Source organism: Triticum urartu, chromosome 7A (assembly GCF_056163025.1).
Source record: "Triticum urartu cultivar PI428250 chromosome 7A, HENAU_Tu73, whole genome shotgun sequence".
In the NCBI taxonomy this organism is placed as follows: domain Eukaryota; kingdom Viridiplantae; phylum Streptophyta; class Magnoliopsida; order Poales; family Poaceae; genus Triticum; species Triticum urartu.
Window position 1 is genome coordinate 115090142 of NC_141879.1, and position 12052 is coordinate 115102193.

Consider the following 12052-nt stretch of genomic DNA (forward strand, 5'->3'; position numbering starts at 1 on the left):
CAGCAACAACATCGTTCTTTTTATTCTTTTCCTTTAATGCTCATACATAAGAGCAAATTTTATTCCTTCATATTTCTTTCATTTTTTGCTTTATAAGAGCCGAATTTACTCCTTTTAATCTCTTCCCTTTCCTTATGAGTGAAATAATTTCTTTCCTTTCTGCTTATATAAGAGCCGAGTTTTCTCCTTATTTTAATTTCTTCTCTTTCCTTATGAGTGGAATAATTCCTTTCCATTTTTCTTACATGAGAGCCGAATTTACTTCCTTTAATTCCTTCTCTTTCCTTATGAGTGGAATAATTTCTTTCCTTATTGCTTACATAAGAGCCGAGTTTACTCCTTTTAATTCCTTCTCTTTTCTTCCTGCTTGTATTCCGGGACCCACTCCTTGAGTTGGCTTATTGATTTCGAATCATACACATGTATAAATTGGTGGGACATGATGAAATTATCAAAATCGATGGCAGATTATATGACCCTCACTATTTTTATGTAAAGAACCCAGATAAGAGGTGGCCTTGTTGCCTCCAACTTTTCATTCCCTTTGAATCTTCTAACACAAAGGCCAGCCAGGTCACAGGGGCTGAGACATTTAAACTCACCTTCCCTTTAGTTGCCAATTTGATGGGAGGTATTGAATTAGGCTGTGTTTATGGCCAATTAAGATGCCACTGTCCATGAGCGATCAATTTAAAATCAAAAGTGATAACCTAGCTTCTAATATAAATAAAAATCCATTTCTTCTGTAGTTGGATACCCAAATTTAGCATACTGCACATTCATCTCTCTTATCGTTAGTGTTTGGTTCTGCAAAAATAGGTTCAGTATTAAAAATCAAGGCAGCTTCTCTGCACACAATTTCCTGGGAAGAGACAGCAAACCTTTGCATCACTCAAATGTCGCAGGTGACTTGTTTTAGTTCGGGATCTTGAAAAAGTCAAACCAACATACCTTTCCCGCTAACAGCCAGCAGTGGTAAGCATGTGCCGCTGGAGCCCTACCAACTTCCCTTGATCCCATTTACTGTCTCCTATCCACGGCGACAAAGGGAAAAAGGTTTCAGCGGACTTAGGCGGGCATCCACGTTCAGGTTTCAGAGGGAGAAGACTCACTGTCTGCTGCTAAGGTCAGGACCGTGGTCATCCATCTCCGCTTTGCTGGCCGATAAGATCATTCAGATTGACCAGCCAGCTGGGTACTCATCACCTTGCTCTGCTGAATCTGCTTGAGGCTGTCATTGGTGCTCGCGAGGTCTGCAGCCAGGCTCTGAAGTCCTCGATTTGCTGTTCGATTCACCACAGTGAGCAGGGAACAATGTCAGGAGAACAATGCCGCTTTCCGATCAAGGCGGTAGAATAAATCGAGATTATTTCGAAATAAAACGAACAACAGACTTCATGCATCTATGTGAAAAAAATTATAATCAGCAGGGAACATACTTATATTTGACAGAAGCCTCTCTAACCCGATTGAAATCACAAGCAGTAAAATTTTCTAAATTTGGTCTTCACAACTATAAAAAGAAGAAGAATAAATGTACACCATCATTTCAAATTCAAGACAATATTATCAAGGTTAAGAAAAATCGAATCACAACATAGTCCACTGCAATGAATTCTCAAAATATCTTGGAATTACTCTGCTTCGTGTTGTTTAGTATGCTTGTTCACCTTCCCATAGAGTGTCCTTTGATTCAGCTAGCTGGTGATTATTTTTAGTCCATAGTAGCAAATTCTTGTATATGCTCCATGCATGTAAAAAACAATGCACGGTGTTGTTTTTTTGTCTGTGAATCATGGGCACAGCCCATGACAACATAACTGAAGATATACTAAATGTTTTCTGGTTAACTCTTCAAATGACTAATCAATACGGTAAGTCCTTACTACCTCTGTTGGTGAGAACCGAATATCCCAGGCTATTTTCTCTACCAGTTCAGATCTCACAAAAGCAGTGAGTACGAAAAATATAGCAGAAGGGATAACCTGAAGTAGCTATTATCAACCATGCATCATGTATATCAGTTGCCCATTAATTAATGGGTAGTTCGTACAATGTGTAAAATTTCTATTGAAGTAATAAAAGTGATGGAAGACCTCAATTAGGTTCAACCCAGATTACTTACACATGCAATGCACTTGCCATCAATCGGGCTTAAAATTGGTTCACACGAGACGGAGATATGATTCTAGGGTGGATGCAGTAGTAGGGCTCTCTTGAATCTGGATGATGTGCCGGTCAGGTGTGGCACTGAAGGAGATATGTGAGTTCTTAATATAATCATGAAATATAGGAAGCTCTTAATATAATCATGAAAAATAGGAAGCTTTAGTTCACAGGACCAAATTGGATCTTATAGGCCGATCGATCGGCACAACCAAGACAGTTGTTAAATTAACAACAAAATTGAAGGTCATGGCTTTGTTGGAGCAAAGGGCTAATCTCCACATCTTGAATATGTGGGAACCAGATTAGGATGACAATGTTGACAACATCCTACAAATTCAATACTTCATTTTTCTGTGACCAATGCAGATGTCTTCTATCACTCTATAGGCTTCTGGCTACTTATTGGCAGCAATAGTAGGTTGGTGAGCAACTGAGCCTGCTTCCTTGTTTAAATATTCGGACCAGCAATGGAAAGGCTGAACAAGTATACTTATATAATACTAACAACCTGTCAGTACCAGGGTAATATTTGTTGGTGAAGATGCCTGAAAACCAAAGTTGAGAGTCTAGCTTGTTTCCACTTGCATCATCTGTGTGGAGGTCATGGCTTTCCTCACAGCGGAACAAGACTAAACTCCACACCTTCAACCAACCACAGAGAGGTAGTTAGGAAAGGTTAGGCAGATGCAAATGAGGTTACAGTACATTAGGAAAATTGACTGCTACAACGGACTTGCTATTTTGAAACTTATGTTCAGGACTGTATATGCCAATATTTTCAGATCATGTGCAGCCTCTTCAAATTGGTAATCTCGTTGACATGATCTGTGAAAGAGTCCTGCAGGCACAAATTATTGATGCAGTAGTAAGCTAATCAAGTTTTGTCCAGCCCGTGGATGCGTCGTCGATGTTGCCGCTGCTATTGCCGGCTTCCGAAGTATAGCAAAAGAATCTGCGTCATGCAAGTTGTGACTCGCACAATCTTGCCGGGAAGCTTGGGAGCAGCATCATGAACCGCAGTGTGATGATAGTCTACCTGATGGATAACCTCAGGGTGCAGTCGGGGTGCTTGTGACGTGCTCCATCTCCTACTCGTCAAAATCGCCGCACTGCTCCTACGCCGACTGAGCGGAGGCAGAGGGGGAGGAGGAACACGTCAACGAGCAGCAAGAAATTGAAATCGAAGCAGGCCAAATTGGCGGAGGGAGGCGGGCAGGCGCAGATCTCGCGGCCCGGCGGCTCACCTTGTCATGCACTGCCGCCGCCTCGTCGTCCGGCTATCCGGGGTGTCCGGGCTATCTGCCGCGGGCTTCTCGGACGGCGGTGCCGCTAGGGCCTTCCTCGGCTGGCGCCGGCCCCATGAGGGGATCTCTGGCCGCGCCTGCTCCTACTGACTGGCCCGCACGATGGACTACAGTTCCGCGAGAATGGCAGCCACCTCCAGCTCACGCTCATCGAACTCCTCTCGCGTGCGTCCGCTCCCAGCTGACGCGGCCGTCTTGGATCTCGCCGAGAGAGCGAGGGATTGGGTGTAGCTCTGGGGGCGATGGAGAGTGCGCAGTGGAGCAGACAGAGGATTGCAAAAGTTCCGCCACGATGAACTCCCAGAACAGGCCCATTAGCCCTCGATGTGGCCCAGGGTGTCTGCGGGCAAGCGAGCAGGTGCGACGTTCGATGCAGAGGACGTGCTTCCTCGAATTAGTACCACCTTGCGTACCTTTACTCCATCGTTAAGGAAATCGTTAACTGATAGCTGCTCGGTTGGCTAGTGAGTAGGGAATTAATCAGCTAATCGGCAAGTTAATCGGCCATTTAATCAATTAATCGGAGGATTTTTTCGTTTATCGGCTACTCGATAACCCTATAAATAGGGATTAATCGGTAAGTTAACTGATTAATTGGATGAATTCTTCAACAGGGCTCTACTCCTAATGTCTTAGTTGATAGTCGGTGTTCTGGGTTTTATTTTCATCCCACTTACTATGGTCTTTTTTGGTATTTTTTGATACTTGCTCTCATCTCCCGCTCAGCCACAAAAAACCGAAGAAAACCCCGCGATCGAGTGCAGCACACTTCCAACCTCCCGTCGCAATTATCTGACACGATCGAAAATAAACCACCGAAAACAAACTGGCGAAAATTAACAGCGAAAAAAAACCTACGCTCCTCTCGATCCGCTCGACGCACTCCTCTCGATCCACCCCTCCCGCTGGGGCCTTTCTCTCTTTCCCTCCTTCCCCGCTCCACCGCCACCGGCCCATCTCCCGCCCCGTCGCCGCCGCCCCATCTCCCACCCCGCCGCCGCCGCCCCATATCCCGCTCTGCCACCGCCCCTACTGCTCCACCGAACCGACCTCTTCTTCGAGCATGAGCCGCTCCTCTCCCTGACACCCTCGTACTCACTAGGGTTTCGTGCGCCGCCGCCGCCGCCGGTCCTCTCCAACACTGCGACGGGCTTCACGGCCTACTTCGACCTCGGGCCTTAATGCTTTCTCTGCTTCTGTGTCGACCTTCTATTCAGCGAGGAGGACGTACATCAGGCAGCGGGTGACGCGCGGTGGCTGCGCAAATTCCTCTGCGGCGGAGATCTCCAGGATGGGTGCTTGTCTTCTCAGAAGAAGGAGATGATGAAGGATGCAGAGAAGGAAGGCAACGTGGTGTGTTCTTGCTGCAAAGTTCTCGTACATATTTTTCTTCTTGGTAGGAAGGCAACGTGGTGTGTTCTTGATGATGATCGAAGAAGATCTGCTGGCTGCTGTTCAAGGGACGATAGCCAAAGAAGAAGAAGATGATTGCTATGTTCTGAGAAATCAAGATTCTGGAAGACCACGAAGAGGAATAAGACAAGCAGGCACATGTGTACCGTCACGAGCAGCAAAACGAAGAGTAAACCCAAGAATATCAAGGGGGGATTATGTTGGCTGCCGTGGAGGACGAGATGCAAGGGTGCTCCGGCAGCGGCTGCAGCAGCGTGACAGATCAAGCGAGCTAGGTTGTGCCATCTCTGGTCCTCTCTCTTCAAATGGTCGACACCGGGTGCTTACGATCGACGTGACGGCGGCGGTGCAAGAGCATGGCATAGCTGGTCTGAGAGTGGCGATGGACTCACTGCCCGCTGCTACTATATCATCCAAAGTAGTGGCAGGGCGCAGCGGCACGAACGGCTCAGCCTCTGCCTTGTTCATCCCATTACAACGGAGGCGCTTTAATTACTGACACATATGTTCTTATTATGCAACTGCAGGTGATTTCTCATCTTTCAACTCGGTCTATTTTACTTGTCATACATGGAGAGAGTTTATACAATGTTAGATGAAGAGTTGGCGGTGCCACGGTGCCAAGGTTTGCTTCTCAAAACTGATAAGATCACATGATGCTTTTATATGCTTATTATTAAATCACAGGCAAATAACCCACTTCAACCTGCGTGATAATTATGTAGTGAACAGAGCTTTTGTGTGAATAAACTACCCAACTTTGTCAAGTGACTTAATGGAGCAAGTCTTTAATTTGTAACTAGCTGTTGTTCAGAATTGAACTAGCGCTTCATACAGAACAATTTTGAGAGCAACTCCCCACAAAAAAATACATCAACTATAATTGTTGGAATCCTGAAGGTAGTTCCATCGAAGTTTGTGAGTATATTTGCAAACCTCTGTCTACCTATGAATACTATTATCGAGATAGTTTAAACCATGTTGTTGGCCTGCTACAATGCTCAATGGTTTACCCTTGCTCAGATCAATTCTGGTGTGTTTGTAATGGGAATGTGGGATGATGTATGAAGAGATAAAGAAAGTTATGCTCGCGGAATATGAGTATGTAGTAACAGTTCTCTGTTATGGTTCGCGACAATTGTTCTGGTACATCTCATTGGTAGTTTATATGTAATGCAATGCCGTTTTATAATTATCATGCTAAAAAGTAATGTTACATTAGACATTTCAACATAAATGAGTTGGACAACTGAGCCCACAATATATAACTATGTATATTGGGACACAACGTTTTGCCTCTGTGTCCAGATGAGCCGGTCATTCATCAGTTGGAATCCGCGCCAAAGAGTTTCAGTGGTGTTGATGTTCGCCAGTAGTCCAGTACATCGAGTATAGAACAACCATGTATGCTGCAGGTGGTTACGGCGTACAGCGGATCTGACAGAACTATTTTGAATCTCGGTGGCTCTGTATCAGGGTCTTCCTGTACTGATGGTTGAAAGATTTCCATGTGGTATGTGATATGGTACAGATTTTTCGTTTCCTCGTAACTGTGATCAGATAATCATGGATGACGAAAGGCAAACAGATTCCTTGCCTTCCAATTTATCAGTCTTCAGTTACGCTCACGTACCGAGTGAATAGATTGCAATGTTCTGTACTTCTTATTTCTAATTGATTTCATTCTCTAATGGTTGCATTAACTTGCCAAACATTTCATCTGTCGGATGCATGGGAGGGGATATGCATCCGTCTATGGTGGCAGTGGAACAGTCCTCACTGTAAGTGATCTTAGATAGGGATGAGGTTAGCAACGAGGGCGAAAGATGATGAGGCTCCAGAATCTAGAGAGTTGTTGTGAAAGCTGATCCACAAGCACCAGGGTTTGTTATAAAAGGAAAACTCTCTCGACCCGGATGGAAATAATATTCCTGGTAGGTACTGTTGAGAGATGATAAGCTAGCTTACAGCTGAATATTGCACTGTTCCATAGTTTTCCGGACTACGGATGTTGTCGATGAGCAGTATGTTTTCTAATGTATGTTGTCAGCCAGGTCTGCCACATGTCGTCGCATCGCTAGCGAGGTTTGCCTGCGCCGTAGAAAGGGGGGAGGGGTGTATAGAGGGATGGTCTAGGTGGCGGCTTGGGTGGGGATGGTGGTGGTGGTGGTGGGTGGGTGGGGGGTGGGGGTTAGCCCCGTTGCGTCTGTCTGGTAGACAACTTGAAGTATTTAGAGATATAATGCACTATCTGGAATCGATACACATTCCTGTGCCACTGTTTCTCGGGGTAGCCCTCTAATTAGCAAGTGTTTTGTCATGTGTGTGTGATTATGACAGAAATTTGAACAGTGTGTCGATTTATCTCATAAATAAGTATTCACTCTTACAGCACCACCATGCATGTTTTTTCACGTTTTCAACAGTTCATCTTTCAATTTTGATTTCCATAACCATGCATATATGGTGTATTGAATCAGCAAATGATATTTAAGTGCTTATTAGTTGTTGTATGAACATTTTCAGCTTTCATTAGCCCAATCGGTGCTTTGCACCGATGCTTTCCTTTGTAGCCGGCAGACAACTCAGACAAATGCATCATTATCATTTTGTTTTGATGGTTTTGTCAAAAAAATCAAATGAATTGATCCTGTTTTTCTATGTGCAGAATTGCCTGAGATGGTTAGTGATAGTGAAAGTTATGATGACAGATAATTACTCCTCCAAGAAGAAGAATCAGAAGAGGTATACTAATGTCACTTTGTTTAAAATCTCTCCATACATATATCCTATATCACTAAGCTCCCTGGGGAAAAATCGCTCAGGAGCGATTCAGGCATCGATTGACCTGGACTCCGATTTTGACCTGGTCGTCCGCTTTGTGCCAGCTGGCTATTTGTGGGCCTTTTTCGTCAGTGGTAAGGTGACATGGGCCGCGTTTGTCAGTGGCTGAGGAAAGGCGGTTCGAGCCTGACGTGGTCGTCGATGAGGAGCTTTTGGATGTCACCGGCGCCGGCAATCCTCGAGGGCAAAGGCTGCGACAAGCGGCGGCGGCGGAGCTTGGGCAGCAACAATCCGAGCATGATGAGGTCAGAGTTCGCTATCAAATCCGCTACATTTATCTTGGATCCATGCCCAGCGTCTCAAACTGGCTAGCAATTTATTCAAAGGATGGGCGAAATCACGTCACCTCAGCTTGCGATGCATTTGCCTGCTAGGAATTGGGATCGATCAATTCTTTGCTCCGTTTCTATTCAGATTTTCATGTCTTGATTGATTTTGCAAATTTTCCTCTTTGTAGCCACCGCGTGAAATGAACCTAGCATTGTGCATGGTCGCAGGAGTCTCTGCAAGTTACTTGCTTGTTGATTCTGCATATTGGAATAATAAGTAACTACTTTGTGAAGTTCTTCTAATTTCGAATGTTATAGACAGCTAGAAAGACAGCCCATTGTACAAGTTGTCTATATCGATATATAGAGATGATATGGAGAGCCGCTACAGATAGATACTATCTAGACTATTGTACTTGCCTTTATTGCTGCAGGTCGAAGGCGTCGTAGTGGTGCATTGGAGCTGGAGGAGGCGGCGGGCCAGTGCTGTTTGTGCTCAAGACGTACGAGATGGTGGACAGCCCATCGACGGAAGCAGCGGTCTGGTGGAGTGACGCGTTGGACACGACCTTCATGGTTTGGTGCTCGCTGGAGTTTGCATCTTCAAGCACATAAATTTCTCCAGTTTCATCCATGAGCTCCCCCCACCCCCTCTCTTACTGAATCCCTACGCACCCCAAGCAATCTCGGTCAAGTTTGTGCGGATTTGGGGTTTAAGATCTGTGCATGTGCGGGGAATTTATTAGTAGGAGTTGGTCTGGGTTTTATTTGTCAGATTTACTGGAGAATTTGGCATTAGATTTTGATCTTGGGTGGGGGCGAGGGTCCTCAAATGTCTACACTGTTGTGGTGAAATGCTACTCCATTTTTACTAAAAATCATTTAGGATGCTGATTTTCTTAGTTGGTCTTGATTGCAGTTAAATGCCAAAAATCAGGACTCGGTATGGTGCCAAAATATGTTCATAATTTTGTGCGCTGGGCTGGTGGGATGCTATGTGAATCACTACATTCTTACTCCTTTGGTTCGCCGGGGGTTCGGATTGCATTGACCACATTCAGATTTTTCCTAGAGATTCAGGCTGGCAACCAAAGATGTCCAGCCTTGATGGCTTGTGATATATTATCATGTTTAGGATAGACGAAAATGAGATTGCAAAGGTACATTCTTTTCCTGCATAAACTAAATAGTGTTACAAATGGTGATAAACATGGGTAGTTTTCACTTCTTTATTACTGCTGAATCATGACATAAAATGCATGTTTCTTGTTGTATACCTTCAGTGTGAATTATTACGTGATGTACCTTGTCATTAACTTTCTTTATTTAGGACTAATTTTGTTTCATATTCATACTAAAACTTTTCTCAGGATACTAAAATTTACCCTTGCACTCAATTTTTCTAGAGCTAATAAAATATCTCGTTTTAGTGAAATTTGACTTTTACTAATTTTTTTGTCAAGATACTCAGTTTTCTTGTGTTAAAATTTATCTTCTTACTGAAATTTTATAGGAACGAAGAGCTCAAGATTTTGTTTTGTTCATGAAGATGCATAATCAAGAGGAACCACAAGGATTCCTAAGAACAGAGGTGCAGCAACATCACTTAACCTTTTCATGTTACTCTAGATGATTTATCATCCTTGCTTGCCCCTCCCGACAAGGATTCATATCAAGAGTTCAATACTTGTTGGGGGTTCCTCGCAATGCACGCACAGAGAGGCATAACTTCTTTGCTTCCCCCACCATCTCTGCAATAATATGGCGTGCATGTGCAAAAAGAAGGATCTGATGGTCTACTAAGGGCTTATAGGAATGAAGAGCGGCTTATCTTCTTTACGTGTTTATCTGGTAAATATTCATCTGTCAGGCAATACAAATCGTATGGTTACAAGTTCAACAACAACATGGGGAGCGCTGGCGTGGTAGTCCGGCGGTAGAGGGATGGCTGGGCAGCAGCCTACCGAGGAGTTGGAGGGAGGGCTTGATTGGACCACATCTGTCCACGAGGGCTCGTTGGTGGGCTAATCAAGAAGGGGGGAGGGGCTGGGTGTATCTGTGTTGCGCGGTTCCGGCTGGTGTGCTCCTCGGCGGCGTCCTGGACAGGTGGATGTGTGGGCGGCTGCGTGTGTGTGTGTGCTTCGGCGGTGCGTGGTGAGGTAGCGGGGTGGCCAGCGCGGTGCCCTGGTGAGCAGGTGGTTAGATCCGGACGGATTTGGCCATGGTGGCTCGACGTTGGACTTGCTGGTGCATGTATGGTTTATAATCTGTCCGGACGGAAGATTGTAGTTTGTGTATAGTTTATAATCTGAGGAAATGTTTGCCGTCTGTGTTAACCTTCAGTCTTGTACTGCTGAAGATTGTAGTTTGTGTTGTATCATATGTGGACATGTTCTTTACTTCAATCTAGACTTACGTGCCTTTGTGTTAAGTTGTCTTACATCTCAAGTTTTGTATTTTCATGTTTCATGAATTATGTGGGTATGTGGCAGCCCACATAATACCACATACAGTATGTGGACAGCCCACTTAATCCCACTTAAATAAGTGGACATATGTGGCAGGAAGTGGGCACCTGCAGGTTGTCCCACCTACAAGCTGAGTGGAAGAGAGTTCGTATTTGCCGTTGTATGATGAAAACTGGATGCCACCATGCTTAACGTGTATTTCTAAATAAAAAGAATAATTTGATCAATCTGTTCTTATTTCTATTATTCGGTGACAACTCATGGTTATTCAGATCGATTTTGCCCGTAGCAACACACGGGCCTGACGATGAAGAAACTTTAGCTAATTCTGATATCGAGATCCTGGAGAATCCATCTGACGTAGTCAAAGACAAACGTCCTGCCCCAATCACTATCATACCCACGGACCAACGTGAATTACTTGCCGGCCTCTGCAACTACATCATGTCTATCGATGATGACGGGTGTTTGGAGTAAGTATCATGTATCAATATTTAATGTGTGGATTTATAATATTTTTCTTCTTATCATCCAATTTATAGGAAGGTATGGGTCCGGAGCTCGACACCCGATCCAATGGGCTTAAGTCTTAAGAAACTTCAGTGCATACTTAACATGGAGCAGACCATGGACAATGACTGCTTCAACACATCCGTGCGTATGCTGGCATGTGACGGGGGAGTATTGTTCATAGACCCTCCCGTGCACTACATGGATCTACGATTTTGTGTAAATTATCTTAACTCTTCATTCTATGTGTCATTACTATCAACATGTTGAAACAATATTTCTTTTTTTACTTAGTCCATGATGCTAGAGTCAACACGAGGTCAGAAGTTTTGCGAGAAGGAAACTATCCAGAGGTTGGCAACATTATTTGATACCTGGCCTGAGATGGACAACGACATCTCATCGTGCAACAAGGTAAGTAAAGTATTTTGTCCATTGTTATCATGGTTTATTGTTGTTTCTAATACCTCCACTTGTAGATTTATCTTCCCTATGCATCCATCGGCCGATACATTTTGTACGTCATCGACAAAGAGGCACGTCGTCTATATATTATGGATCCTATTCAAACATCACAATCGTTAGAGGAGAAAAATTGAGGCATGCACTGAAATTAAAAAGTTTTGCAAGGGATTTCAAAGAAGCACTCGAAATAAAGCTGCCTGGTTGGAATTATGATCTATCTAAATGGCAACGTTTATTTCCGTCCGGCATTCCAACGAGAATAGATGGGTAATGAATTCATAACAAAAACAATTACTTTTGTTATTACTAAAAGATCGTGGATATCGCCTAGAGGGGGGGGGGTGAATAGGCGTTTTAAAATAATTACGATTTAGGCTTGAACAAATGCGGAATAAACCTAGCGGTTAATATGTCAAGCACAAAACCTAAAACAACTAGACTCACCTATGTGCACCAACAACTTATGCTAAGCAAGATAAGCAACTATATGATAGCAAGATATATGACAAGAAACAATATGGCTATCACAAAGTAAAGTGCGTGAGTAAAGGGGCTCGGGTAAGAGATAACCAAGGCACGCAGAGACGATGATGTATCCCGAAGTTCACAC

General features: G+C 44.1%; 2 long non-coding RNA genes across 21 annotated transcripts; one reads left to right on the forward strand and one right to left on the reverse strand.

Annotated features, from left to right (window-relative positions):
* Nucleotides 1-591: 591 nt before the first annotated feature.
* LOC125524623 (uncharacterized) lies at nucleotides 592-3833 on the reverse strand. Of its 12 annotated transcripts, XR_015610700.1 has the most exons (4): nucleotides 3414-3833; nucleotides 1113-3293; nucleotides 952-1030; nucleotides 592-862 (listed from the first exon to the last, which is right to left on the reverse strand). It is a non-coding gene; the product is annotated as an uncharacterized LOC125524623 (long non-coding RNA). The 12 variants fall into 12 exon arrangements; XR_015610697.1 differs by having other exon boundaries at nucleotides 592-3007; nucleotides 3206-3293; XR_015610695.1 differs by having other exon boundaries at nucleotides 592-2811; nucleotides 2903-3293.
* Nucleotides 3834-4333: 500 nt separating this feature from the next.
* LOC125520960 (uncharacterized) lies at nucleotides 4334-10430 on the forward strand. Of its 9 annotated transcripts, none has more exons than XR_015610383.1 (6): nucleotides 4334-4826; nucleotides 4874-7631; nucleotides 7775-7975; nucleotides 8434-8575; nucleotides 8919-9159; nucleotides 9513-10430. It is a non-coding gene; the product is annotated as an uncharacterized LOC125520960 (long non-coding RNA). The 9 variants fall into 9 exon arrangements; XR_015610380.1 differs by having other exon boundaries at nucleotides 4335-4826; nucleotides 8434-9159; nucleotides 9513-9590; nucleotides 9870-10430; XR_015610384.1 differs by having other exon boundaries at nucleotides 4336-4826; nucleotides 4874-5413; nucleotides 6195-7631; nucleotides 8434-9159.
* Nucleotides 10431-12052: the final 1622 nt, after the last annotated feature.